Genomic DNA, 15,489 nt, shown 5'->3' on the forward strand with positions numbered 1-15,489 from the left:
AGGCATGTAGTCTAGCCGGATTGATAGGCATGCCTTTGAGTTTGGTAGCAAATTGATTCTATTCCCCCTGCCTTGTTGGTCTTTGGGCGCCACACTGTGGCTGATAATGCTACTACATCAATAAGTGTTGCTTTAACCTTTTAGCATGTTTATCACCCTCTTTCTGATAATCCTATTCTTCAACTTCTGAGAGAGAGAGAGAGAGAGAGAGAGAGAGAGAGAGAATTCAACAACTTACTGATCACCAGGGTATAATGTGACAAAAGATTCCTCTTTATCACTATTCCTTTCTGTCTTGAACATCCTAATTCAAGGCATCTTACTTCAGTACCATTTCCCATTCTCCTCCACACACTATTATGTACTCCGTTTGAATCCCATCCAAACTCCTTTATTGAGAAATATGAAGCTGCCAATCCAAGTGAAGCTCTAGCCACCCCCATCCATCATCCATGCTGTATTAATTTGAGACTGGCTGCCATTACGCTGAGCAGCAGCTCTGACCAATAGGAGATAATATCATGTTCATTACTAGCCCATATTGGGTGATGAATGCATATTCTAGTGGGATGGATAAAATACGAGGGTGCGTGAAGACTATTTATTTCTGCAATACAGTGTGAAATAAGCCTGAAATGTATGCTTTTCTTTTCTGTCTCTCTCTCTCTCAATCTAAATATAATTCCACGGGTGCTGCGGTTGCCATTTGAAGCTCCATTATTTTGAGGAGACATTATGTTGCGTGGGGCAGGTTTCTCTAACCCCGCTGGCCTGTGTGGTTTGAATTATCTCTGCTGGCTGGATGAGTGACTGTGAGAGTGATAGCGTCTGAGGCATATTAGATTAGTCAGCTTCTAATGCCTGTCTGAATAGCAATCGACAACATTTGAATATTTCTTAATGTGATGCTTTGCACTCTGACGCCCATGACAGGAACCAGAGGAAGGAAGAGAGAGGAGAAGAAGGAAGAAATACAGGCAGGACTGTTTGTTTTGACAGTTCCCTAGTATGTGAATAGGGGTTCAATTGAGAAAATGACCCGACCGGTCTCAATAATTTGGACATGGTTTTGATAATTATGTTTGTAGATACCGTACATGCATAACTCTCAGGGTGATGGTTGGCAATGGCAATAACTGCATAAATGGCAGAAATAATAATAGTACGTACAAATCAGTCACTGTAACAAGGTAAAACAATTATGACAGTTTGAGTTCATAAGTAGTATCAGCCCCAATGAGAGAACATCATTAGAATCTGTTTTTATGATATAATAACTGCAGTGAAACACCATCCCATCTGGTTTACGCTTAGTGGGAATATCATTTGTTTTTCAACAGGACAATCAAATCAAATGTATTTATATAGCCCTTTGTACATCAGCTGATATCTCAAAGTGTTGTACAGAAACCCAGCCTAAAACCCCAAACAGCAAGCAATGCAGGTGTAGAAGCACGGTGGTTAGGAAAAACTCCCTAGAAAGGCCAAAACCTAGGAAGAAACCAGGCTATTTTTATTTTACCTTTATTTAACTCAGTTAAGAACAAATTCTTATTTTCAATGACAGCCTAGGAACAGTGTGTTAACTGCCTGTTCAGGGGAAGAATGACAGATTTGTACCTTGTCATCTCTGGGGTTTGAACTTGCAACCTTCTGGTTACTAGTCCAATACTCTTAACACTAGGCTACCCTGCCACGCCAGGGTGGGGGGGGGGGGCAGTCCTCTTCTGGCTGTGCCGGGTGGAGATTATAACAGAACATGGCCAAGCTGTTCAAATGTTCATAAATGACCAGCATAGTCAAATAATAATGATCACAGGCAGAACAATGACCCAACACACCAAGAAGGAGAGTTATAAAGTCCTGCATCAGATGACCTGGCCTCCACAATCACCTGACCTCAACCCAATTGAGATGGTTTGGGATAAGTTGGACCGCAGAGTGAAGGAAAAGCAGCCAACAAGTATTCAGCATGTGTGGGAACTCCTTCATGACAGTTGGAAAAGCATTCTAGGTGATGCTGGTTGAGAGAATGTCAAGAGTGTGCAAAGCTGTCATCAAGGCAAAGGGTGGCTACTTTGAAGAATCTATATTCTAAAGTATTTTGATTTGTTTAACAACTTTTTGTTTACTTCATGATTCCATGTATTATTTCATATTGATGTCTTCACTATTATTATTTTCTACAATGTAGAAAATAGTTTTTTTAAATAAAGAAAATCCTTTGAAGGAGTAGGTGTGTCCAAACGTTTGACTGGTACTGTATATAATATACTGTATTACGAATTCTAACTTGTTGTGGCTAATGTTAGCAAGGTAGCTAGGTGGCTAACACCAGTTGGCAAATGTTAGCTAGGCTATGGGTTAAGGTAAGAGTTTGGTTAAAGGGTTAGGGTGAGGGGAATGGTTAGCTAACATGCTAAGGAGTTGCAAAGTTACTAATTAGCTAAAGTTGTCCATGATGAGAGTCAAACACTTTGGGTTGCGAGATATTCGTGTTATACGCCTGCCCATCCAGCCTGACCAGCCACCCTACTTTCATTGTTTCCCTTAATAAGTACCCTTCTGTCTTATACAACCATATCAAACGTAACATATGACACTAATTTGAGTGTTACAGATTTACGTTCACCATGTTAAAGATGCACTATGCAGAAATCGCTCTGCCATTTCCTGGTTGCTAAAATTCTAATAGTTCGCCTAATTTCTGTTTTTGTGACAAAACAAGCAAATCTAGTGTAGAGACTCATTGTACCATCTTAAATTCTGTGAAATATATTTTCCATAACCAAAATATTGTATTTTCAGCTGTTTGTAGCTGGTGTACCAAACCGAAGGTAAATGGTGCAAAAACTTAACTTTTGAATGGGAAGCATAGAAAAGCACACAGAAGTGGAACAGTAGATCTGTTCTTATACTTGCATTCAATGAGAATGACAGGTCTATAAGACATATTTCTGTGTGAATTTGGTGAGGTCTCCCAAAATGTTAAAGTACATATGTCAACTTTAAAGACGCACTGTGCAGAAATTGCTCCACCATTTCCTGGTTGTTAAACTGAAATTATGTGAACAATTAGAATGTCATGTGACAAAACAAGCAAGTATAGTGTAGAGAATCATTGTACCATCTAAACCACTGTGAAATATATTGATTAGTAATTGTATATATGTGCCCTCTGTTCACCATTTCTTGTTATTGTTCCCATGTTCGTTGGTCTTGTGAGTGCCTGTGCTTTGTTGTGTCGGCTTTCATGCTGCGTGTATTGCGTACTCGTTACTACGGGTCTTGTCTCGTCCCGTGTCTTGTTATTATGGGTTTTGTCCCATGTATTTATTAGAGGTTTAACCTCGCTCTTTTGTTTGGGTTACATCCTTGTGTTTTTGTATACGTGTTTGTTTTGAGCTTTGTCCCCGTGCCTGCATGGCATATTGTAATTTTGGGTGGAGTATTAAAACTCCCTATTATGTATTCCTGCGCCTGTCTCCAATAATTTATAAAACGTGATAAGTAGCAAAATGTTTTCCAACCGGGATATGTTTTACAACAAAAAACAATGTTTCTTATTGGACAAGTTAAATAAATGTTCAATAAATCCCCTCCCAGTTTCAGCCCGTTTCCTGCTGTTTTGTTCTAGTGAATACCTCCCAGAGGTACATGAATAAAGTGGATGTTTACATAACTTGTGGTAAACTAAAGCTAATGCTGACACCTATGGAGGCAACGTGTAACAGCATGTTTATGTTGTGCATATCATTACAATAATAACTACAAAAGTGCACACAAGCTACTGATAAACAAGTAATACTGCCCATAAGTATTTTAAACCCCAGTTTGAGAAATGACAGTGATGATACATGCATAAGTTGAGGCCCTGTCTTTATTTGGCATATGAATACACAAGTATGTTGTACATTGTTAAATCTCTGAACACAAATTAGCCCAAGACATACATGTAAATTCACTCACAAGAGACAAAGAAGTAGAAGCGTCATGCTCTCCCTTTGTGCGCACAACCACAGCGCACAAAAATAACACTACGGAGAGGCGGGAAAATAACACTACGGAGAGGCGGAAAAATAACACTACGGAGAGGCGGGACAGACATCAGACTGACAAAACAGCCGTTTCCCTGTCATTGCTTGCTTTGTGATTGATTCTCTAGGCACCTGCCCTATCTATAAATCACTAGAAAGAAGATGCATATCATTCGTTCTAGCGGAAGAAAGCTTTACAGAATGTTCTAACGAGAGAATTGAAACTTTTAAATGAAAAGAAGCTTAGTTAATTTATGAAGTGGAATAACACTGATTGCCTTTGGTACAGCTGTATATTATTCCAAACCGGTGTTGTGCCCCCCTTCACGTGAATGCGCACGCACTCAATTCTTCTTTTCTGCGACTTGCTTGCTAGTTGAGATTTCTGATCACATTAAGCTGCGTTTCATTTTATTTTATATGATGGTTTGATCGCAGGAAGGCACTAGTAATGTCTGCAGTTTTCGGTTTCGCTATTTGTTTCAAGTGTATTAGTCTATTAAAAATTAATTTTGGTTGCCTATCCTGATGTGAAGTGTGTTCCATAGAAAGTATTTGACTCTGATGTGGGCCACAGAAATGATTTGACTCTAGCCACAAAATTAAGGAAATTAAAAGGGGGGAGGATTTCGTGCCCTCTGATGTGTGCCACAGGAAGTATTAGACTCTAGTCACAAAAGGAAGTGGTTATTTCAGCAATAATAGTTTTCAGAGCCCTCTACTCTACTGTTCTCTCTACCCAGCCATCAATCCCCCATCCCATCGTGCTTTTCCCTCATGGCTTTTCCTACATTGTTTTTAGACTTTCTGTTTTAGTTTAAGAATGTAGGTACAGTAGTAATAATAAAATGATAGTAACAATAATAAATAAAAAATATTGTACTCTGGGCGAAAAATAAAGTTAACATGAGTGCAGAGGAAAGGGGGCAAACTAGATCCCAACTATCTAGGCCCATATATGATTTGAGGTCTCGAAGGGAAAAGTGCGGACTTGGAAGATGACAAGGGGGTTATCTTCTCTAAATAAGCATGGATCACCTGAGGCCTCATATAGAGGAGACTCGTCGGATCCCTCATAAAATAAATTCAGCAGCCTCCAGAACCACCACACCACCAGCAGCAGCTGCTACTGATATAAACAAATGTATGTATGTATGTAATCTTCCCAGGTTGATCCATCTTATATATCTCAGTACACTTGCAGGTACATTTTTCAAGGTGTTGCAGAGGCTTGGGGAGGAAAATATGTATATGTGCTGTTGTCTAAAATCGGCTCATATAAAATCTTTTATCGGGATCTCCACAGAACTGGTCCAAATATGGAGCTGGAAAGTGTGGTAAGACTTGTGTTGCACATAGAGTATATGTAAACAGTGTATGTGTGTGATTCATCTGCGTATTTATAAGGAAAACTTTAAATAGTTTTTCCAAGTAACAGATTGACCTTCACTGTCTTTCTTTTTTCTGTCAGACCATCATGTTCCATCTGGTGTGGAATTTTAATAGGCAGTCAACCGAGCAAGCTTTCTACATTAACACCTTTGAAATGACCGGCATTTGGAGGGGCAAGAAATCAAAATTTAAGGTTGGTTGGATTATTCTCATAATATCATATATTATATGTTATGTTTGACAGATGTTAAACTCCAGCAAATGTATCCTTGCTCTTTTAAAAAAATTTCAGATAGATCCAATGATGTACAATGAACACAACCACTGGACTGTGACGGTGAGAGCCGTTAAGGCTGTACTAAGAAATACATACATAATACAGAATATACATGTGAACACATACAGTCGTGGCCAAAAGTTTTGAGAATGACACAAATATACATTTTCACAAAGTCTGCTGCCTCTGTTTGTATGATGGCAATTTGCATATACTCCGTTATGTTATGAAGAGTGATCAGATGAATTGCAATTAATTGCAAAGTCTCCCAAAAACATTTCCACTTCATTTCAGCCCTACCACAAAAGGACCAGCTGACATCATGTCAGTGATTCTCTCGTTAACACAGGTATGAGTGTTGACGAGGACAAGGCTGGAGATCACTCTGTCATGCTGATTGAGTTTGAATAACAGACTGGAAGCTTCAAAAGGAGGGTGGTGCTTGGAATCATTTTTCTTCCCTCTGTCAATTATGGTTTCCTGCAAGGAAACACGTGCCGTCATCATTGCTTTGCACAAAAAGGGCAAACAGGCAAGGATATTGCTGCCAGTAAGATTGCATCTAAATCAACCATTTATCGGATCATCAAGAACTTCAAGGAGAGAGGTTCAATTGTTGTGAAGAAGGATTCAGGGCGCCCAAGAAAGTCCAGCAAGCGTCAGGACCGTCTCCTAAAGTTGATTCAGCTGCGGGATCGGGGCACCACCAGTACAGAGCTTGCTCAGGCGAAGACTTTTGGAGGATGGCCTGGTGTCAAGAAGGGCAGCAAGGAAGCCACTTCTCTCCAGGAAAAACATCAGGGACAGACTGATATTCTGCTAAAGGTTGGACTGTTGAGAACTGGGGTAAGATCATTTTCTCTGATATATCCCCTTCCCGATTGTTAGGGGCATCTGGGAAAAAAAGCTTGTCCGGAGAAGACAAGGTGAGCGCTACCATCAGTCCTGTGTCATGCCAACAGTAAAGCATCCTGAGAGCATTCATGTGTGGGGTTGCTTCTCAGCCAAGGGAGTGGGCTCACTCACAATTTTGCCTAAGAACACAACCATGAATAAACAATAGTTCTAACACATCCTCCGAGAGCAACTTCTCCCAACCACCCAGGAACAGTTTCTTGATGAACAATGCCTTTTTTTGCGGATTGCAGAGGTCTTGAAAAAGAAGGGTCAACACTGCAAATATTGACTGCATCAACTTCATGTAATTGTCAAAAGCCTTTGACACTTATGAAATGATTGGAATTGTACTTCAGTATTCCATAGTAACATCTGACAAAAATATCTAAAGACACTGAAGCAGCAAACTTTGTGAAAGTTAATATTTGTGTCATTCTCAACTTTTGGCCACGACTGTACACGTGTGTAACATGTGTGTGTATTTATGTGTGTGTGTAATATGTGTGAATGTAATACAGTACATCCACAGTAAAAACGAGTCCTATATCGACATAACCTGAAAGGCTGCTCAGCAAGGAAGAAGCCACTGCTCCAAAACCGCCATAAAAAAAGACAGACTACGGTTTGCAACTGCACATGGGGACAAAGATTGTACTTTTTGGAGAAATGTCCTCTGGTCTAAAGAAACAAAAATAGAACTGTTTGGCCATAATGACCATCGTTATGTTTGGAGGAAAAAGGGGAGGCTTACAAGCCGAAGAACAGCATCCCAACCATGAAGCACAGGGGTGGCAGTATCATGTTGTGGGGGTGCTTTGCTGCAGGAGGGACTGGTACACTTCACAAAATTGATGGCATCATGAGGTAGGAAAATTATGTGGATATATTTAAGGACAACAAAGTCAAGGTATTGGAGTGGCCATCACAAAGCCCTAACCTCTATCCTATAGAAAATGTGTGGGCAGAGCTGAAAAAGCATGTGCGGAGCAAGGAGGCCTACAAACCTGACTCAGTTACACCAGCTCTGTAAGGAGGAATGGGACAAAATTCACCCAACTTATTGTGGGAAGCTTGTGGAAGGCTACCTGAAACATTTGACCCAAGTTAAACAATTTTAAAGGCAATGTATGTAAACCTCACCCACTGGGAAGGTGATGAAAGAAATAAAAGCTGAAATAAATCATCCTCTCTACTATTATTCTGACATTTCACATTCTTAAAATAAAGTGGTGATCCTAACTGACCAAAGACAGGGGATTTCGACTAGGGTTAAATGTCAGGAATTGTGAAAAAATGAGTTTAAATGTATTTGGCTACGATGTATGTAAACCTCCGACTTCAACTGTATAGTCTGTTACAAGTCATGTAATGATTTACTGGCTATTGAATCACTAAGACTTCTCATACATAATGTATAATAAATCATTTATACATGCCTCCTCTCAGTCAGCAACAAGCTTCATGGAACATAGTCTCCTCAATTGACTCCACACTGAAATACTGAAATGAAAGTAACAATTAGCTGTCAGGCTGGGTCTGTAGCTCTATTTGGCATATAACACAAAACAATGTTAATTTGAAAGCGTTAGCTGGCTAGCTTATAAAGTGTCAAATTAAAGTACCATAGCTTTTTCTGTTTTGCTAGCTAGCTTACAAAGGTGCTCAAATTTGTTTAAACTTTAATTATCTAACCTGCAGTTAATCATATGACTTTGGTTTCATATATTTGAATAAAAAAAAGATGATGTGCTTACCTTAATACATTGAAAAATAACGTGCTTATTTGTAGGCTACTTGCTAGTTGGTTCAACCACCATCCTCTTGCATTGTCATGCTGGAATGGCAGTTTTAAGAGTGCATGCATTTATTAAACACGTGATTTCCTCTTGCTAGCATTTAGTTTGCAACAGCACAGGTTTGTATGAACCTTACTGTTTTCCACTCAGACCTAGGCAACAATGTTGCTAAATCTGAATTTGATCTTTGCCCTGCCATAGAGAGCTAACATGTCAGACGTCAACTAGCCATTTTTTCTGACCAGGTAAAATCATGCAGCAGCATCATTAATATGGATATACATGTCAATACAAAACAGCTGGAACACTTTTGTGTTTGATTTGACTGGGTTAGCGTTTGTTAGCTGTTGCTTTCTGAAATCCCCATTACACCCTGGGGTATGGATAGAACCCTCATGCTTCTTTACCTTCACTGGGTAAATGCACTGAGTGGACAACACATTAAACACCTTCCTAAATTTTGAGTTGCAACCCCTTTTGCCCTCAACAGCCTCAATTCATCGGGGAATGGACTACGAGGTGACAAAAGCGTTCAATAGGGATGATGGCCCATGTTGACTCATGCTTCCCACAGTTGTGTCAAATTGGCTGAATGTCCTTTGGTGGACCATTCCTGATACACTTCAATAATTCCCTATTTCTTCCAAAACAAGTTCAAATTGAAAAAAAAAATGTTGGTCTCCACACATTATTGTGTGCACCTATTGATGCACTTTCTACTGGAGGTTTGGCCCAATCTTAAACTACAAACCACTCCAATTCTGCAATGTTTGAGGGGTACCTTCTACCAACTGGTGTTTTTAGATATCTCAGTTTTTGATGGCATTCAGATCTGGACTCAATGCTGGCCACTCCAGAACAGTCTAACATTTCTTGTTAAATCATTCCTGGGTGATTTATTTTTGTGTGTGTGTGTGACAGAGACCTAGTTTTGGACACTGGGTTGCACATTGGACTCAAACACCTTGATAATCTGCTGATTTCATGATGCCTTGCATCTGCTGATTTCATGATGCCTTGCTACCAGAGGCAGCAAAACAAAGCCACAGCATTATCAAACCTCCCCCGCTGCATGCGTTTTAACCTTCTGAATGATTATATTGAAGAACGAAGGCAACTCTTATGATTAGGCTATATGTAGACCTCATGATTAATTTAACCAGTTAAATGTAACTAAATATAATCGATGTAATCCCCAAAAGTCTTAGCCTATTTATCATGAGGGCAATAAACAATAACTATTTTTGTTGTTGTTGCAGATGGCAAAGTTAAAATATTTGACTCTGGTGGCAAGTCCTGTCTTCCATTGTGGCTGACGGCATTCACCGCCATGCCTCAACTGCATTTACCGTCATGCTCTCATTGAAAACAATGACATCTGTGAAATATTACCTGATTGTCATAAAACAGCCACACATTTGGGCTCTCGTTTCTGCATGACTACATTTTGCACAGTGCAAAAGAGCAGTGTACAGGCACGTTTGCTTCAAATAACTTGTTCAGTGTAGGGTGGTGGGTGATTAAAAAAAAGATGTTTTTTTTAATCACCCATTTTGTAATTTGCTTGAACTATCTCTTTAAAATAGCGATGGAAGAAGACCCTGCTTGCTCCATAGGAGGGTTGGCAAATCCTGATCTATATTTCCCAAGTGCTGGGTGTTTGAAAATGTCCTTGTTATAAAAATTCATTAATCAAAATCACCCAACCTTCAAGAAAAATAAACAGGTGGTATTTATGCCTACTAGTTGAAGATCCTTTTCATCATCTTACTCTGCATAGACAGAATATGATCTCTGCCTACTATGTGCACAATACTAAAATTTAAAAAATGATATGTGAGGCCTGGAACATTTTTAATATCCAATGCTTATTGGTATGACTTATTCAAATTCTGTCCGTGAATGACTGCAAAAATACATAGCCTCATATCATTCATTTTGAAAGACACAAGTAGGCATATCAGATTTCAAATATGTGATTACACTGTCAAAATTGTGAAGAAGCCGAACAATAAAATAAGTGTGGGGAATAATAGTGTTCTTGCTGACAAGTACCCTATAATTGTTAGATTACATGTTAGATATTGCTGCACTGTCGGGACTAGAAGCAAACGCATTTCGCTACACTCGCAATAACATCTGCTAACCATGTGTACTGTATGTGACCAATAACATTTGATTTGATATGATTTTATCCCAATGTTAAGAATGAGAATTGTTCCAATGATCAGGTAATAGATAGATAATAAAATGTTGTGAAGACAAGACGACCCTACACCCTAACCAAATTATTTTTCTATTTATTTCCCCTCTAGAATCAGGTCATCCTACCTTCCCTGCTAAAACATAGTGTAGGTCTGTCTGCTGCCTTCTCCTTGTCACAGCCTAAATGTCAATTACCAAACAAGGGGACTAATGCAAGTGTGGATTAAATCACCTTTAGTACAAGCTGTCAAAAGGGACGGGAGTAACAGCTACATAATCGTGTTGACATTGTACATAAAAGAGCGCTACCTTGCTGCTCTTTTTTACAAGTTTAGAGGAGAACGTTCTCTCTCCATTCAAATCTAGATGGGCTTTTCTTTAAAATGCCCATCCAATCACCTTGATCCCTTAACATAACTAGACCTAACCTTGCATCTAAGGAGCATGAATGAATCCTATGATTTCTGATTAGTTCTTCAATGTGGCAGATAGTGTGGTCCAAAAGGGTTACTTCACTAGAATTCTTTAACATACTGTGAATAGTCAATGTCTACCTCGGAACTGCAGCTCAATTTCTTTCTCTCTCTTGCACACACAGTACTGTCGTCACACTGGAGAGACTTGGGTCACTCTGTTTTCATTAATATATAATCTGGGTCTATAAGTGTTGAACATCCAAAATATTTTCAGAAAATAAAGCTCAAGCACCAAGAAGATAAAAAACACTGCAATTTGACATACCAGGTATCAAGAAATTGACTTTTTGTCGCCCATCGATATTAAACTTACAGTATCATATTTATGCTAAAATATATTATGTTAACTAATAGCAAAGAAACGTTTTGGAATTGGCCTAATCAAGACCAAATTAGATCTGTGTGACATGATACCCCTTGGATGTATCATTTTAGAATGTCAGTATACTAGCTAGTACACAGTGCAGGTTTTAATCCTGACCAGAGGGACTGCTGCTGTGGATACAGCTCTTTCTGAACTGCAAGCCACTTGAGATGAACGTACAAGCCAGATACAAAGCTAGAACTTTTTTTCTCTCCTGCAGAAGCTTTAACTGCCTCAGGCACTGATTTTACAGCATCCACAAGAACCAAATTCAAACAATGCGCATTACAGTGCACATAAAATGCTAATCTTGCACTGTTTTTAATCCGTGCAGACACACCAGACTACTTTCCGCTCATGACGGATGCACCATCGTAGCCTTGCCCCACAAGATTATTTCTGTAGTCCAGAACATGTTTTTCAAGCCAATCAATTATCATTTTTGTGAGACCTGCTGCATCTAAGCTTTCAGCTGACTGAAAGTGGAACAAGCTTTTGTGGATGGCCCCATTTGTAATAGTACATCACAACTAAAGACATTTGTTATTTTTTCTTTAAATCTTTGGTTTCATCTGCAATTACACTAAAAACTTCACTTTCTTTTAATTCTCTTATTACTTCACTTTGTACCATCTCAGCTAAGCCCTCAAGAACTTTGTTCTGGATTTCGTGGCTTGTGTACTTGGCATTGCCACATGCATTCATCCTTTTCTCTGAGTGTCATGCTTTGCTATTTCTTCTAAGACTGTCAAAAAATGTCCCTTGTTGTGAGAGTCATTAGACTCTCGATGAACTCTGTGCCATATTTTGAGTGGCAGTTAATAGGAGCACATCTGCAATAGTTTTAATGTAAGTTCAGTTTTTCTCCACTTTCTTTTCCGGTCCTCATTTATGACATCTAACATTGATGAGTTGCTGTCAATAGCCCTGTTATTGCTGATTCCAAGCATACATAGCATTGATATGATGCTCTGCCTTCAAATGGAGCTTAAACCCAGAATCTTTAAACAGCCCCTTTTTTTCCAGTTACAAAAACCTGACTGTGATGTGAAGGCAGATTCATGTGTATTGAGCAGAGAAAAATGTCTACGGGAGAAACAATAAGTCAAATCTTGATTTACAGAATATTCAAGCCATGAATTGTCCTTATACCAGGAGCTGTTGAAAGGCCTGTTCCTAGTACCAAGCTGAGTTCTGGGAAATGTTTTTAAACACAGCTGTACAGGATCTTCTTCTCTGGATCTTGAAATATCTGAAATACACGTTAAATAATGTGTCATCTTTCTATGGAAATGTATAATTAAGGGATCCACAAGATTAGATACTAACAGCTGCTAACTAAAATGTGTAGTTTAAAGTTGGGTCATTTTGGAACAGCGTATCTGGTGCTCGATGACATCTCCAGGCAGCTCTGGCTCACTGTCTTGCTCAGAGCCAGAGGTCTCTGTGTCATCCCTTGATACATCTATTACATTAAAATAACACAAGAACCATTAGTGTATAATCACAATAAAAATGCCACAGCCATCAACAAGAACACACATGAACCACAACCAACATTTTAAAGTGAGGCTTAATCTAACAAAATCATCCATTACAAGCTGAAGCTAAACTTAAATTCTGAACTGGGCATGTGACTGACTGCTTGGTAGATGCTCTGACCTGGTAGTGGTAGACTGGGTCCTTGTGAAGTCTGACCACACTGACTGGACTAGCCTCATCAAATTGCTGAACACTGACAGCTGTAGCCTACTAGTTACCCCATATTAGCTAAACATTCGTATACTGTAACTTACGACACTGCACTGTATATGCGTGTATTACTAGCACAGATGTAAACAATGTTAGGCTAAATTGGTAACCGATCTCTCTTATATGATTAACTGTCTGTTAATGGCACCAAAGGTCTAACGTTAACTTACATAGCAACTCAACTTTCGTAAAAGTTTTCAGGAAATCTAAACCCGATGCTAAAACTTAAAATGTACTTCAAATACCATGCTTTTGCCAACCGCGAAAAGAGCTCGTGGAGCTGTAGAAATGTTCTTATTCTTCTGTATCTCGCAACCAACCAATATTCTCTCTTCCTCGATTTGAAAAAATGCGCCGCCGAACGTCAATGCTTCTTTCAACTAGAGGTGAAATGAGATGGCAATCAGCATCAAACTGCCAGTAGCGAATAAAATGTTGGGGTGGCCAATCAGATGTCAGGAGTGTCCAGTGCCACCCCGGACACACCTCTGGCTCCGCCCCTAGGTGCAGATGCTCCGATTTCAAAACGATTTGAACATATGAAAAGTTAAAGCACTGAATATACACTGAATTAATCAGTCAAATAAAATCAGTGCATTTAGATGCGTGAGATATAAGAGGTGTGGTGTGTGAGCGTGAGAACTGGATGCGTGTGTTTCACGAACAATGCGTGAGAGTTGGCCGCTGTATCCTACTTAAGGTCTTATCCCGAATAAGCTGTTTACATGCACCTTTGATATCCCATTCAGGAGTATCCCTGTATCCGTGAATAAACAGAATATTCCTGATTGAAGTTCATATGGGTTAAATGGAATAGTAACTGAAATATGGACACTCACTGTAGGCCTATAACCTCTCACATGTAATTTAATATGAACTCCTGCAGAATTATACATTTCTTGGAGTAAAATGATACAACAAATGTTCATTTTGTCTCAGGAACAGGAGTGGAGAAATATGATTTCTTTCTTTCAGCATCTCTTGAGAAAATGCGAAGGCGTGTGTAACGTGTTATCTTTGACACTGTTATGCAAGCTGACTAGTTCAAGCACATAAAATATGCGCCCAATATGAACTGAAGTCTTATAAACGTGCTTAATCATTTTCTCAGCTTTTAATTTCCTTAACACTGGTCAAACTGATGACATTGGACATTTTGCACATGACCAATCTTTCCACTGTTTTGGAGCTATTGCATTTTATCCCGGTCTCTAAATGAAACAGACAACTTTACCAGTGTTAACTATCGATGTAAGACATCATTCTGGTGAGCACTACTTTATTTAGTCTTCTAGGTCAACGATTTATGACAGAAGAGTAGTTGCATGTATTTAACTATAGTTGACAAATGGCCTACCAAATGTGCAAAATTATAATATGGCCTACCAAATGTTGGAAATTATAAGTAGAAACGTGTCTAAATTAGGAGTGAAAGTACCCAATATGTTATGTGGTTCAGTATGGAGTATCTGCAAAATAAATCTGCACAACACATATGATATGTGCAACTGAGCGCGTGGAGGTCGCAAAAAAGAACAGTAAACAAGAAAAGATGTTTACATGCCACAATATCCCATATAAGATATGCATATCCCAGGCATATTATCCTGGTTTCACATACGCAGGATACAAGCTTAATCAGGTTATTGTAAACGGGATATGATGTTTATATGCGTCAAATCATAAACAGAATACTTGCGTATCCCGAATAATAACGGATATTGGTGTGCATGTACATGTAGTCAATGAAAGGGGGAAGCATTGAGCTAGCCTGCAACTTCACTTCCTGGAGTAGCTCAAACTGCGCATGTTATGTCTCCATGCCATCTTAACCGACTTAAATTGTCATCAATGCTCTTCACGTAGGAATGAATGGTGTCACGTGATCGATGGCTTTGTCCGTTCATATACAGTCATTGTGGTGAAAGCAGGTTTTTGACTGAAAGCAAAGACTATCTATTATATTGAAGAGAATGTTGAGTGACAGCTCTAAAAACGGAAATAAATGTCCTCAAAGATGGAAGGCAAGCGAGAGGAGGCAAGACAGGGGGGATTCTAGCCAATGAGAGGTCAGATACGCTTGGAAACAACAGGCACAACTCCGATATAACGTTTTTTTTTTAAGTTACCGAAATGCAAATGATCATGCTGTTTAATCAGCTTCGTGATATGCCACACCTGTCAGGTGGATGGATTATCTTGGCAAAGGAGAAATGCTCACTAACAAGGATGTAAACAAATTTGTGAACAAAATTTGATACTTTTTTTGTGCGTATGGAACATTTCTGGAATA

General features: G+C 39.2%; 1 long non-coding RNA gene across 1 annotated transcript; it reads right to left on the bottom strand.

Moving 5' to 3' along the window:
* Positions 1-12,492: 12,492 nt before the first annotated feature.
* On the bottom strand, positions 12,493-13,567 carry LOC115131104 (uncharacterized). Its single transcript, XR_003863887.2, has 2 exons — positions 13,442-13,567; positions 12,493-12,909 (listed from the first exon to the last, which is right to left on the bottom strand). It is a non-coding gene; the product is annotated as an uncharacterized LOC115131104 (long non-coding RNA).
* Positions 13,568-15,489: the final 1,922 nt, after the last annotated feature.

Source organism: Oncorhynchus nerka, linkage group LG6, assembly GCF_034236695.1.
Source record: "Oncorhynchus nerka isolate Pitt River linkage group LG6, Oner_Uvic_2.0, whole genome shotgun sequence".
NCBI classification, from domain to species: Eukaryota; Metazoa; Chordata; class Actinopteri; order Salmoniformes; family Salmonidae; genus Oncorhynchus; species Oncorhynchus nerka.